The sequence below is a fragment of the Mirounga leonina genome, unplaced genomic scaffold (genome assembly GCF_011800145.1).
Source record: "Mirounga leonina isolate KUSES-001 unplaced genomic scaffold, KU_Mleo_1.0 Mir_165, whole genome shotgun sequence".
NCBI lineage: Eukaryota > Metazoa > Chordata > Mammalia > Carnivora > Phocidae > Mirounga > Mirounga leonina.
In genome coordinates, this window is record NW_023270415.1 from 35,787,822 (window position 1) to 35,803,317 (window position 15,496).

Genomic DNA, 15,496 nt, shown 5'->3' on the forward strand with positions numbered 1-15,496 from the left:
GCCAAAGCCTCCCTATGGGAGTGGCTGGGAGGGAAAACTTGGGGAAGTTTGTCACTTTCCCCCACTCTGACTCAGTACCCCAGGGTCCATAAAATTGCCAGAACCTTTTGCTTGGAACTGCCTCAACAGTGAGACAACGGCCACCTCTCACTGACCCACCTGGCTCTCCACCGGTGTCGCCTGTAAGTCTGTAACTGCCCCTGATCCCGGAGGGCAGGGGATGACAGAAGAAAGAGGTAGGCCGCCCCAGATTGTAGGTGGCGGGTTTAACAAGCAAGGGAGCTTACGAGGATTGGGTCCGCCAGGGGCCGCCGCAAGAGCACTGTTACCTCCGTACTCACCCCGCAAATCTTCACAGTTCCCATGGAGGTCTTAGCTGAGTTCAGTCAGTGGCGGTGCAGCTCGCTCTCCAGGCTGCGTCCTTGAAAACGCTCAGGGCTGTGGAAACTTCCGGGCGGAAGTACAGCCCCAGGACGGGCGGTGAGGGACCCGGATGGTCCAGGGCCCGCTTGCGAGGAGTCTGGCAATCACTTACTCCTCGTGACGTCCTCCGACGAGAAGCGCTTGTTCCTTCCAGAAAATGGAACAGGGGAGAGTCAGCGCTTTCTCCGGCTTAGGCCCTTGCTTCTACCGTCACAGTAAGTCATTAAAAGCTTCACTGATCCTTTCCTTTTGGGTTTGTTGCTTTAATCTGCCACTCTGACACCTGGCAGCTCAGCTCTCTCCCAGCTCGCTTGAGCTCCTGACACCACCTGCCTTCCTCTGGCTGTCATCACTCAGCCTCCTGTGCCAAATCGGGCTCTGGCTTGTCCTCTGGACACGTGAACGTCAAGGCCCAGACGACTTAAACCTTGCTCTCTTTTCTTCTAATGTTCTCTCCGCTTTTCAGTAACTGCCCCAAATGGCCATTCTATTGTTTAAGTTTTTATTTGTTTAAGTAAGCTCCAAGCCTTACGTGGCGCTACAACTCACGACCTCCGAGATGAAGAGTCCGGTGCTCTACGCAGCGAGCCAGCCAGGCGCCCCTCAGATGGCCATTTTAAATTTCATCTTTTCTGCAGAACTGCCTCCTCTTTAGTTCTCTCCTCACTTCGGTGGGTGATTGAGAAAATTAGTATTAGTATATTTTAAATGATAAAATGAGAAATTTATCATTAAAATATTTGAAATTGTAAAATGATGAGAAATGTCATTAAAATATTTTAAATTATAAGATTATAGATGCAGCCTGGCTATGTGACAGTATATCTGGAAAGGAGGAGAGAAAATTAATAGTCTGTAATCCTGTTGCCCTCAGGCAATCTTTATTGTCATTTGGGCATATATCTTAAAGACATTTTTCATCACTATTTCTAAACAGTAAAATAGTAGTTACAAGGTAACTCCCAAGCTTTTGTTCTCACACCCAACATTATGTAGTTCACATAACTTAATGTTGATATAAGGTCTTCAAAATCATTGTTTTAATAACATTATAATAATTTATAGTGAACTAATATAATTTGCTAAGCTAGCTTGCTAAACATTTGTTCGAAATGCCACTATTTTAGTTATATCAATGTGCTAGCATGGGAGAGGTGGTAGTGATGAGCATATATACCATGTATAAGTCAGGACCAGAGCTCAGGGTACTGCTTTGAAAAATTGGCAACCCCACAAATTACCACAAATATGAATGGGGAAAAAATGAAAATGTGAAGCCTACAATATTATATGGGAATGTAGGGTTATTATGATACAGTCTTTATATTCTTGGGTTTATAACTAGACCAGAAGTGTTTTCAGATTTTCTTTCTCTTTTTGGAGATTTACATTGTCTTAAGCTTTGCTTCTCTATTAGACTATAGCGGATCCTATTAAGAAAGTCCCTGAGAATTGCATCTCAACATTACAAAATTGACTACCTATCCCTCTAGTTTGTTCTTATCCTCCAAGGCTAGTTTCCCACATAAATACTCAGAGGTGGCTCAGGAATAAACAAAAACAGTTATTTTATTGGTGAAAGTCCCCTTTAAAAAGTTCCTTTTGTGCTGGGATCAGAACTACCTTAAGGAAGAACTATTAAGGGGCGAAAAGTTTTGTCTCACAAGCCATAAAAAGCCAAGAAATAAGGGGAAAATGCTTTATTGTAAATGATACAACATAATACCTACAAAATAAAATATCATCTTATTGTTTTAAGAGAAGTAGAAAAAACAGGAAAAACTTTAACAATTGTTCAAGAAATGTGTTTGTCCCCTTATTGTCGAAGCCTATGCACGCTACAGTTCTCCTAGCCTGTGAGCATTTACTATGTTAAGACAACTTGGTGAGCCTGGCTGGGTCAATGGGAGGAGCATGTGACTCTTGATCTCAGCATTGTGGGTTTGAGCCCCAAGTTGGGTGTAGAGATTACTAAAAAAATAAATAAACCTAAAAAAAAAAAAAGAAAGACAACTCATAATATAGTAAAGGTCATGTGTCTTTAAATATGTGAAAGTTATTACATAAAAATGGTGACCAGGAGAACACGAAAGAAGTGGACACAAGTTACAGTAGGAGATTTAGATTAGCTATACTAATTTTTATTTTTTCCCCTTAAAAGGGCCTGTTTATACAGACAGAGAGAGGCTGTGAAATGCAGTTCCTTATTAAAGTCAATACATCTAGGATACATTTCCATCTACCTGGGATGGTATAGAAATGGTTCTACCTAAAAGCAAGATAAATAGCTAAATTATTTTTATCATTCCAGTCAGTCAACATTATTTTTTAAAACTTAGTAGCTATTAATTTAGTCTCTCCTTGAAAAATAAACAAATAAAAACAATAGAGTTTTGTCAGAGTTTTGTTAAGATACCTAACTAGTGAAACATTATAAGGAAACGAGGACAGTGCTTTATTCTGTTCTCTATATGACTTCATAACATGTCCATGTTTTCTATTTAGGTGATTTTTTTAATAGCACTTGGGTGAATTATACAGATGTCAAGCAAATACAAGTAAGATTTTGTCTATGATTAGTATTCTATGGAGAAGTAGGCTTTACTGTTACTGCATTGAATGTTAGATATTTCTTAATTTAACATGTAACCTTTTCTTTCTCATTTTCTTATTATGGTCTCCTAGTTTTCCTATTTGTTGTTTACAAACATGGACTTTACTCAAACATTCTGCACTCAACAGCTTGAACTACTTTTACTAAAACTCTCTTGGGGAATAGGGTAAGTTATCAAATGATTCAAGTAGGTGATCTGGACAGTATGTATTTGATCTGTGCATTCCAGTAAAAAAATCATTGGCTTAGTTGAGCTTTTGTTTTGATTTGACAGCTTGTCAAAGTTTCATGCTATTCACTTTTTTTAGTCAAAATACCATTTAAGGTTCATAGAATGAAAAAGCAAAAATTATGCACAAAACATCCATGTGCAAAAATAAAAAAGACAGTAATATTGGTATTAATTAGTGCTGAGACCCACTCATCAATATGAATACCATTTTCCAATTAAATAAAATTTAAAAATGAATCAAAATTGAGAGGAATCTTGATTAATTTTCAACTGTGAGAAATGTGTTTAGTATGCCTCTTTTTTAAAATTTAAATTAGCCAACAGATAGTACATCATTAGTTTCAGATGTGGTGTTCAACAATTCATCAGTTGTGTAGCCTCTTAACTATACTCCTCAAATGGAATAGTGAAGTGAGAATCTAGGCCAGGTGCATAATGCAGGAGGTGTGTGCGGGAGCCCCAGTGGGAGAGCACAGAGACAGGGCTTGACACTAGCTGAGCAGTACGTTTTCCATTCATGGGTGTTAGAATGGGTTGGTGGGGGAGAAAGTAAACTGTTGCCTTGTGTGTCCCCAACACTTTCTTTCCTGTTTGATTCCTGTTGTTACCTTTATCGCTATCACTTCCCAATACTGACTGTTGAATATTCACTGTTGCTCTCTAAGGCAGGTTAGTGTGATAATGAGTGGCTCATATATTCTAGCAGCAAAAACCAGGATTTGAAGCTTACTCAAGCATCTTCTGCCAGTACATCTTTGGGCAAGTTAAACTTCCTAATGCTTTCTCATCTAAAAAATGAGGGAATAATGCATACCTCATAGAATTACTGGAATATTTAAGAGAGTTAAAATGCCTAAAATGTCCAATTTAGTGTGAGCAACTGTTAGGTATAAGATAATGTCAGTTCCCTTCTCCCTGAAGGATACCAGTGCCCATTCTTTTGAAGACGAAGTGCCATTTTTCTCCCTTGCAAAATCTTTTCCATTTTATCAATTTAGTCACCTGGGATGCCTTCTATCCTCTATTTTCAAGTCCTTTAATTTCATGCCTGAGCTATTTCAATAGTCTCTTAACTTGTCTCTGATCTCCAGGTTCTTCGTTCACTGTTGCCAAACTAATCTCTCCAAAGTGTCATTCTGACCCTGTCATTCTGCTGCTTTAAAATATTTAAAATAATTTCTAACAGACACAAGGAACATTCAAAACTGCTTGCCGACATGGCAGGCCAGTCCTCACCCGAATATGATCTACCTAGCATTTGTTTCTTAGTATCTGTGAAATTCCTGGTGCTTTGCATGCATTTTCTCTAATCCATACAACAATACAGCAAGACAGGCATTATTATTCACATTTTACAAATAGGAGATGGAGGATCAGACAGGTTTAAGGACTGGCTAAAATTCAACAGCTACAAGGTAGGGGAGTCTGAACTCCCATCTGGTTTTATTTCCTGTAGTCACCACACACTACTTCCTAAGCAATTGTACCCTCACCTTATACTGTCTATATACCTATATTTCACATGTTTCCAATTATTTGATTACATATCGGCATCCACTATGAGCTATGATCTCTTAGCATAAAGTGACTATGTCTTTTTCTTCTCAGTATCTCTTAGCACCTGCCCAGCACAAAAGGGACACTCAAGGAAGAATATATGTTGAATGAACAGATAAATTAATTAGAGACAAAAAGAAGGAAGGACTATTCTAAGGTGAGCTTTCAGAAAAGGGGCAACCTGAGTGCTTTGAAAATGAGGAAGACACTAAATGGTGTGAAAGTAGTATGTGAGAATCAGATGGGAGGGTAAAGATGAAAATTTCAGGTATACCTTGTTTTTCTTTTACTTTCATGGCAACGTTTTATACTACAGCGATTTAGGCTTTTGTCCCCATATAAAACAACTGGACATTTTTTAGTTACATAAATTATGAATTTTGCTTTTCCTCATGTTGTATTCTGTACTTAGCAATCATTGCGAAATGAATTAGTGTTTCATTCTTAGTGGACTTTATATGAACCAGTGACTTTATTACTTAATGATAGTGCTGCCTGTGGAAACACAAATTAGTTTTTAGTACCCATTTATGCCACTCAAGTTCTAATTCTGACCATATACAGCATAGTCTCATTCAAGGTTTGGTATTTAAATTTCTCTGTGCATATATGTGCGTGTGTGTGTCTGTGTGTGTACATGATATCAATTCCACTTGGGTGGCTAAGAAATGATAAGTGCATTCATTTCTGCATTTAGGATTTACAAATATGTTTATTAAGAATAATTTCATATCAAAGAGCAAGTAAATGAAAAACAAAGTTTAAGCAAATGAATTTAATCAGCCTGGTGACTCAAATTTGAAAAAAAAAAAAAGAAAGAATAACTAAGCCCAAAGGGACCCCTAATAAAAGGTAAACTTGGGGCATTAAAAATACGCAGTGAAAGCCCCCGCACCACACAGACACACAATAGTAGACTGCTGTTGTTTCAGCAGTTTCTTTGCAGATGCAGATATTTTTGCATTTTTCAAGGATTTGAGTTTCCCTTGCAATAGAGAATTGTCAATAAACCCTCTCACCATTCTTTGCAGTTCAGCAGAACAATGATTAGTGGAATAAGTAAGGCACAACAGCGCTTAGAAAACGAATCCATATTTTAAAACTGGTTAAGGAGAGAAATGTCAGCATTAACCTTAACTGAAAAGCAATTCCCTGGCCTTTCTGACATATTTGATGATAAAAAAAAGGACAAAGAAACAAATGTAAAAAATATCAGCTAATGAAAGAAATAACAATACTGGAAATAAAGAGAGATTGCATGTATCCTGGGACCTGGTAATTCAGTTTCAGTCACTGGAGTTTAGATTATTGATTATTTTATATCAGACCAAGTGAATAACTAAGGTAAAAGCACCATGAAGCAGTAATGGTTATTTATTGTGATTGTAAAAATGATTTTATTTATTTTATTAGGCAAGTTTCCATTCTCTTTATGAGAGGTAGTACATGTCTGTATTGCTATATAATTGGTTTCAGCTGCTAGCCATCTGACAAAGTTAATTATTACATATCTGTGTCGTGGTCCTAGGAGAGGTTCCAATATCTACCAAATTTAGTGTGAAGCAGTTCTATAGGTAGTAAGACAATGATATCTTTATGCTTCCTTTATGCAAGAAATATGATCAATTTCTACTATGGGCATAGTGAAATTTATCTTTTCATTTAAAATGTTTTTATTTTTTCCCTCCAAAAAGATAGATAACACTTAGGAAGTATTTAAAAATTGGAAGCTAAGATGATGATCTTTTTTAAAATTATGTTCTAAGTTTTTATTTAGATTCCAGTTAACATACAGTGTAATATTAGTTTCAGGTGTACAATATAGTGATTCAACACTTCCATACAATACCTTTTATCACAAGTGCACTCCTTAATCTCCATCACCTATTTAATATAAATGTACTGTTTTGTTACTGGTCTCATATTTTGTGGCGGAAGAATTTGTCTCGTATTCTTGGTTCCTATTCTCAATACAGTTGTGAGTGTGTGTGCCCGTGTGTTTCAAAAAGGAAACGATGTTTCTAAATACAACACATTATGGTTGTCAGTTAAAAGAAATAAGGAAAATCATTACCAGACAACCCTGGGAAAATAAAAATAACACATAACTTAGGATGACCATATGATTTATCAAATGCAGATACTCGTGAAAGTCAAAGGAGATTTTATTAATATTAGGTTAAGCTACATGGAAATTGTTATATTTATATGTCAGAATGCTCAAATATTGACAATTTCACTGGGTTCAACCTTTATGACTAGGGGACAAAAAGAGAAAACAAAGAATGTCCTAAGCAAACTGGAATATGCATATACCTTATATTTCCTCCTAGAAATGTTTTAATTCCCAAAGCAGGGCATGGCTTATATCAGGTACACAGTCATATTAGGCTTGGTGTTATGACTTGATTACCCACTATGTGCCTGAGGGATGTCGATCACCACTGGGCACCTCTTTGCAAATACTGTCAATTTATAAATGGCAAACTTGCCCACATTTCTTGTCATACTTTTACATAGTACCAGCTCTTGGTTAAACAAATAATCTTTCTTTGCTTGTGGACTGTGTCTCTCTTTGCATGCCTGTTTCTTCTTTGAATATTCCCCTTGCTCTGCCCATACCCACCCACAGTATACACTGTCCCTGGTTCAGCCTTCATACATTCTCCATTAAAACTCATGTGCCCACTTGCCACAGGAACTGGCTAAGTGATTGGCTATCCAATCTATTAAATTAATTTATACTATAATACTAATGAACAATTCAAACCTAATTTGTTGTTCTACCTAGATGACAAATTTTCGTATTAATAGAACTCTTGAATAGACTACCGCAAAGCAGTGGTGAGCCCAATGATGTTGAACACTGGGTAAGCTTATTGGTGAAAGCATTTTTTTTTTCCTATCTTCATATCAAATCTTGTAGACATTTGACTACCAATATATAATTGCAGGTTTCTAATTAATTGTTTCATGTTCTTAACAGTATGGTACACAGAACTGTTATATTTCATCCAACCTAATGATAGAGATTCTAAGCTCTCATATCACATCAGAGTGTTGCTTTAATATCATCACAAATATGACTATTCATAGTTGTTTAATATGTTGGGTGACTATATTTTTCTTTCCGTATCTTATTATAGATGATTTCTGTATCTTAAAAATAATTCCCAAGTGGAACTTCTTGAAGATGTGAGTCAGAAAAATGTAGTTCCTAAAGTACCAAATAAGATGATATATTGGTTTACTAGGGCGTCTGTAACAAAGTACCATAAACAGGGTGGCTTAAACAACAGAAATTTATTTTTTCTTAATTTTGGACACCAGTAGTCTGACACAAGATTTTGACACTGCTGGTTTTTGTGAAGCTTCTCTCTGGCTTGTAGATGGCTGTCTTCTCCCTTTATCTTTACATGGTCTTGCCTCTGTGTGTCAGTGTCTTAATTTCCTCTTACAGGATACCGGTCATATTGCATTAGGGCCTAATGACTTTATTTTAAGTTAATTACCTCTTTGAAAACCCTGTCTCCCAACACAGTCACATTCTGAGGTATGGGTGGTTAGGATTTCAACATATGAATTTAGTGGGGAGGGGACACAACACAATTCAGCTCAAAATACATGGTATCAAGTCTTAACTATTCTTTCCAATAAACTCCATTTAAAAATCCATCACATTTCATTTCCAAATCTAGTTTTCAGAAACGGACAAACCCTTTCTGAAATATTAATAGGCAGGACTATTTTAAGGTAGAAAGCACCACCAGCCAATTCTCTGTTCATGCAATAGACAATGTAACTAAGTCATTTAAAGATCTGTTTTGATATGTAGCCTTAAAATTATGTTTCTGTGAAAAATTATTCTAATAAACCAATATAAATTCTATATATCCAATGCATTTTCCAGTTGATATTTGACTCAGGGCAAGAGAGAAAGCATAGCAGAGTAGAAAGAACTTTGGTAAAAGGGAGTCCTAAATTTAAAAGCTACTAGGCAGTGTTAGTTATAGCTTGACCTGTAACTGACCCTAGGTTTTAGTTTCCTCGTTAATAAAATGAAGATAATTGTTTCTACTTCAAGAAGTTGTTTTGAGAATTAAATCAGATTAATTTTAGTTTTGCAGCCATTCAAATAATGCTAGTCCCTTTCTCTTACTTATTTCATCTCATTTGGGTGATATGCACTTGGTCCTTGCATGCTGAAAACCCAGATTCCAAAGGTACCTCTCTTTAAAACAAGTTATAACAGGGGCTCCTGGTTGGCTCAGTCGGTTAAGCATCTGCCTTTGGCTCAGGTCATAATCCCAGGGTCCTGGGATCTAGCCCCTGAGATCAAGCCCCGTTGTCAGGCTTTCTGCTGGGCAAGGAGTCTGCTTCTCCCTCTCCCTCTGCCCTTCCACCCCGGCTTGTGCTTGCTCTCTCTTGCTCTCTATCACAAATAAATAAATAAAATATTTTTTTAAAAAATAAAGCAAGCTATAACATAGGCCTTCAGAGAATCTGGCTCAGCATGTACAAAATAATATCCTGTAATACAGAAAACGTAAATGCCTTTTATTGTTTCTCCACTGAAAAGCAGAAAGCATTGCCTATTTTTTTTTAAAGATTTTATTTATTTATTTGACAGAGAGAGACACAGCGAGAGAGGGAACACAAGCAGGGGGAGTGGGAGAGGGAGAAGCAGGCTCCCCGCAGAGCAGGGAGCCCGATGTGGGACTCGATCATGACCTGAGCCGAAGGCAGTCGCTCAACCAACTGAGCCACCCAGGCACCCAGCATTGCCTTTTTTTATGTTTAAAATATGAGCAGAGAAAACCCAAGGTTAGGACACTGATATACAGGTCACCAATAAGGAAATTAAGTACAGTGAAATTACAATTTGACAACATCACCCAGGAGCCACAAATAAAAGCATAAGTCCACTAGAATGTTCACAATCACACAAATTCTCCTGGAGGTGATGTGACCAATACTTAAAGAAATGGTCATTTCTGTATATTAATACATGAACCTATATGGGGAGCTGTCCCAGTCATGTCACATGCTTAACAGGTTAAAGAGTTGAGAAAAAGATATCTACAATGCAGTGATTACTGCCCACATCCACTTCTGAGGATCAACATGAAATCCCAGGCCAAGAAAATGTAGCATGAAGCATTTGAACTTCATCTCTGCCTTTGCCTTTACTCTGGAGGATCTCTCCTGTAATTGCTACAGAGCTGTAAGAGGATGTTGGTCAGAAAGGAAAACACTGATGAGTTAGAATCTAAAATTTGAGAACTATGTTGTCTAGAAAAAACATTGCCAAAAGAAAGATTACAGTTTTCTTATATTTCTCTTGCAATTATCATCCAACATAGTAATTTTTATTTATAAACATTTGAAATCTGCCTTTACAGGCAGTTATAGTTACTTAATGTTGGAAATTACACAGAATATGGCCTAAGCTGTGTCTAAATAACTCACTGAAATAAGTTCTTTGTTTGCATGATGCTCTACAATGCAGTTTTACATAAGGCTCCTTTTTTGTTTTCTGGGTTTTTGTTTGGTTTCAGTTTACTGCTGTTAAGACACTTGGGGATTTCAAAACAAAAGAAATTTATGAGAGAGAAAAAATGCGCAACTTATTTCAGCAGAGCAAACAGAACTTCTAACAGTTGATGAAAATGCATTCATCCTTTTTAAAAAATGTGTTTTCAAAATAAGGCTTTTGCCTTCAATTCCTACTAAGCTAAATAAAGATAATTCAAGCTTTTTTTGAAAAGATTTGAAAAATTCTAGAAAAATGCTTTAACTTACTTTTGTGGATATTCCTGAAGGGCAGAAGACAATTTTTATCTCTGAATTCGTAGTCTAACAGTAGTGGAATATAGGGAGTGTTTAATGTTTGTTAATTTACTTCAATGCTGTGTTAAAAATAATAAAATTTAGGGGCAGTCAGTTAAGTGGCTTCCTTCAGCTCAGGTCATAATCCCAGGGTTTTTGGATGTAGCCCTGCAGCTGGGCTCCCCGCTCTGCAGGCAGCCTGCTTCTCCCTCTCCCTCTGCCCCTCCCCCTGCCCCTCTCTCTCAAATAAATAAATAAAATCTTTAAAAATAATAATAAAATTTAAAGTCATTCAATTAGATTTACATCTCAATGCACATAATCTGATATGCATAGTAAAAGATTTAATAATAGTTGAATTTTTTACCATTTCCCAAAAGTAGCAAATATGAAGCAACCAGTGCACTAAAATTAACATTGTATTAGAATGCTTCAGTTATAAATCAACTAATAAGTGGCATAACCTGGCAAGATAAAACAATTTACAAGAAAAGATCATCAATATTTCACTATTCAAATTTAAGACACAATAATCTATTTCCTATAAAAATGATTGAAAGGCCATTTTGCTGTTCATGTGTAAGAGCACTCTATTGAAAACATTTCCTGTTGTTCATTCTTTGATTAATCCTACCATCTGGAGAGAAGCAGTTACAAATGACCTTCGTAATTAACAGGTAGCCCAAATATGGAAAATACTTAACATTTAAATACTAAAATCACTTGATTTCTACTGTTGTTTCAGTAACTAGCATAGTAAGATTATTGATAGAACACACATGCGTAATATTGATAAAACAGATTCCCAAACCCTAGAAAACAGGAAAAATAATTAGGGATCAATTAATATATTATCTCCTTTTGCATCTTTCTCTTGTTCATTGATTCTGGGGACAGTAACAGCAAATCTTTTTGATCTATTGCTTTATCGTTTTGGGTTTTGTTTTTAATTCTAATTTGGTATTTTAAGAGAATACCTAGCAACACATGGATTATGAATTTACGCTTTCATCACATAAATATTATTAAAAGCTTACCGTATGCTATTGTAGGTACCACATAAGTAAGTGTGTACACACACATACAATTTTACTTATTTTAAGTCCGTTATAAGTGGCTTGACACCTACCTATGTCTGTGTATTTCTTTGGTAACACAACAAGACCATAAATTTCTTAGAGAAGGAAAAGGGTTTTCCTTTCTTTTCTTTTTTTTTTTTTTGTAGCTACTCTTGAGCATATGGCATTGCAATTAAAGATGACAATTGTTTAAGTTAGAATTACACCAAGGAAACAGAAATACCCGAATCCCTTAACTCACTCATTCCTCCTCTCAGTGTGCCTGAAAAAAATATATTCGTAGGGAATAAGGCAAAACACTGATTATTACCTATAAGGGCTTTGGTCTCAAGCCATGAGAGACCATGCCAGATGCCCTTCAATACTTCTTTCCCTAAACCACGTGGGCCTAAAGAGTCAAGGCTCAAAGTAGGACTTGTGCCTTTCTTTCAGTTTTCACACCAAAACCCAGATGGGAATCTGAAGTCATAGGTCTCTGAGGAGACCTAAGAGCAGCCACCCAGAGGAAAGAACTGAAGCAAGAGTGAGTGCTGGATACAGGACAAAGATTGCGCCTAATTCCTAGAGAGGAGTTCCTCTAGGCTGGCTGAGTTCGATTTTCAAAACCCAGTAAGATGAACAGAAAGGAAATGAACTTTCTCCTTCGGAAGAATTTGCATAGGAAAAGTGAAAAATCCATAAAGGACCATTATGATCTTTAAATAATCTCGGTGACCGCAACCACTAGCATAGTAGCCAGTAATAATCTTAAATATTACCATAATAAGAATTCCCAAGGCCCCAGTATAGACTGCTTGGTTGAAATAGCAAGGGATGAAGAGGAGCCTTGAAGTTCTCCTTCCTAAGGTCCAGCAATTAAAAATTCATAGTATAAGGAGAAGAGATAGCATAAACTATCAACTACTCCACTTTCTTTAAGGTTCCTTATAGATCTGTGACTCTTAGAAATGTGTACCTCAAATCTAATTCTTTTATCCCTCAAGATTTATTGCTTATATATACTATAATAATTTAACATTTCCTTGTCCTTGTATATTCTCTATGCCTGGTTCAGTTTGCCAGGTTCCACTCATTTATCTTGGAAGAATTTGGAAGATTATTCAGAATTTCTCACACTTTCTAGGCAGGATAAATAAAATAAAGTAAAATAAAATAAAAATATGTGCTAGTGCTTTTTATAAAGTTAAAAAATGGAGGGTCAAACCTTTCAATATTTGAATAAAATACACCTATGTACGTACCTGAAACTATACCAGTCACTTATAATTTCATGTTCCCTTTAGTTTAGTTTCCCTTTTCCTAACTTTTCTGGTTTAAGATTACAAATTAGTTTTAATACAAAAACAAATACAATAATTTTGTATGAGGCGTTCTCTTTTAAGTTGTCGGTCTTCTCCAAAGTGGCTCTATCAATTTATATTTCTCACTGCACATCCCAACAAGTTCCACATCCTTAGAATTACTTGCTGTCATTGATGTATTTTTTAATGTTTTTATCACTAACTCTTGAATGAGTAGTGATCATTGTGATTTTTATTTCCATATTTATGATACTAGTGAGGTTGAGCACGGTATTACATGCTTATTGGCCACTTGAATATTCTATATTTTAATGAGGCTGTTGAAATCTCTTGCCCATCTTTCTGAAAAATTGGCTTTCCTGTCTTTTTTTATTGAATTAAAATAGTCTTTATGTATTCTGAATATAAGCCCTTTATGAGTTATCTATGTTGCAATTATATTTTCCCACTTTGAGGCTTGCCTTTTCACTCACTTAATGACGTTTTTTATGAGCAGGAGTTCTTAAATTTTATATAGCCTAATTTATTGGCCTTTTGTTCATGGTTTTTGTTTTTTGTATCCCTTAAGAAAAATTACTATACCTCAAATTCATAAAGATATTATCTTGTTATAGTCTAAAAATATTTTTTTCTTTCACATTTAAATCTACAATCCAATTAAAATTGAGTTTGGCATATGATATGAAGTAGATTTTATTTCATCTTTTCCCATAGGAATAACTAATTGACCTTGACCATTTATAAAATTGTCTTTCATTTGTTTAGACTTTATTTTATTTTTTATTTTTTTTAAGATTTTATTTATTTATTTGACAGAGAGAGAGAGAGAGCAAATGCAGGCAGAGGGAGAGGGAGAAGCAGGCTCCACGCTGAGTAAGGAGCCTAACATGGGGCTCTATCCCAGGACCCTGGGATCATGACCTGAGCCGAAGGCAGACGCTTAACCAGCTGAGCCACTCAGGAGCCCCTGGACTTCATTTTAAATATTTTCTTCTGATTTATCTTCTAATTCACTAATTCTTCATTCTGTTATATCTAATATGCTATTAATTTAATCTTCTATAATTGTATTTTTTAGCTATAGAATTCCCAACTTTCCAGTTCTCTCCCAAATTCTCTAATTTGTCACTTAATACCTTGAAAGCATCAGACCATTTCTTACTTATTTTAAGTGCCATGACTCAGAAGTTCATTATCTGTGTCTTCTGCGGGTTTGCTCCTATTGTCTTTTTTTTATCTTGCTTTTTCAGTTTTATTTTGCCTTCTATGGCTAGTTATTATTGATTAAATGAACATTATATATGAAAAATTGTAAAGTTGATTAGGAGCTCTAGTATCAGTTGGGTTTCTGTTTTGTTTTATTTTGTTTTCTTCTTGAAATCTAGACTATAGGCAATAGCCATCTTTAATGATCACCTTTATTTAATTGAAAATATTCAAAGTTGAGTTGGGCTGTTTTCTGTTTGTTGTTCCTCCAACTTGAGGCTTTTTTCTTTTTTAAGATTTTATTTATTTATTTGGGATAGAGCAAGAGTGAGTGAGCGAGAGAGAGAGAGCACGAACAGGGGGAGGGACAAAGAAAAAGGGAGAAACAGGCTCTTCACTGAGTAGGGAGCCCGATATGGGGCTCAATCCCAGGACCCCGGGGTTCATGACCTGAGCCAAAGGCAGATGCTTAACTGACTGAGACACCCAGGCACCCCCAACTTGAGGCCTTTTGAAGTCCTAATTGAAAGCCTAGGATGATCATCTGGGCCCATGCTTTTTTGTGGATTTTGAACTCTCCATAAGAGTTTCCCAGTCTGTGTCTGAAGATCTGCTTAGCTTTTCAGGCTCTTTGATGTTGCTTTGAGAATGGTCATCACTTTATAGAGAAAAATGGCCCCCAAACTGGACTTAATCCTCTAGATTTCTCTTCTTTTCCAGATCTTGGCCTACAATTACTCGCTGTGTGATTTCTTACTGTGTGATTTTCAAATAATTGTTTTCTTTTTATATATTTCTGGCCTTTGTAGTTTCTCCTAGCAGGAATGTTGATCCGTACCACTTAGACCACCATAGCCAGATATGCAATGTCATCATTGATTATTTTCTCTTTTCCATATTCTGCATGTAACCCTGATGGCTTCATCTAGAAACATACCCCCCAAATAATAAATTCTTATTGCAATAATATTTCAACTTTCCAGCACCTTTTTTTCCCTTCACATTCTACAACTTTCTTCATATCCTACATTAATCCAATAAGAAGTCCTACTGGATACCTAAACATGTATCCCCAATATGTTCAATCTTATTACCTCCATTATTATAGTATGCCAAGCCTGCATGACCTCTTGCCTGCATTACTGCAATAGTTTCCTTTCTGGTCTCATGGCTTTTACTCTTGCTATTTCAAAAACTGTTTGGCACACAATGACCAGAGAGATAATTTTTAAATATAAGTTAGGTAAGAATACCT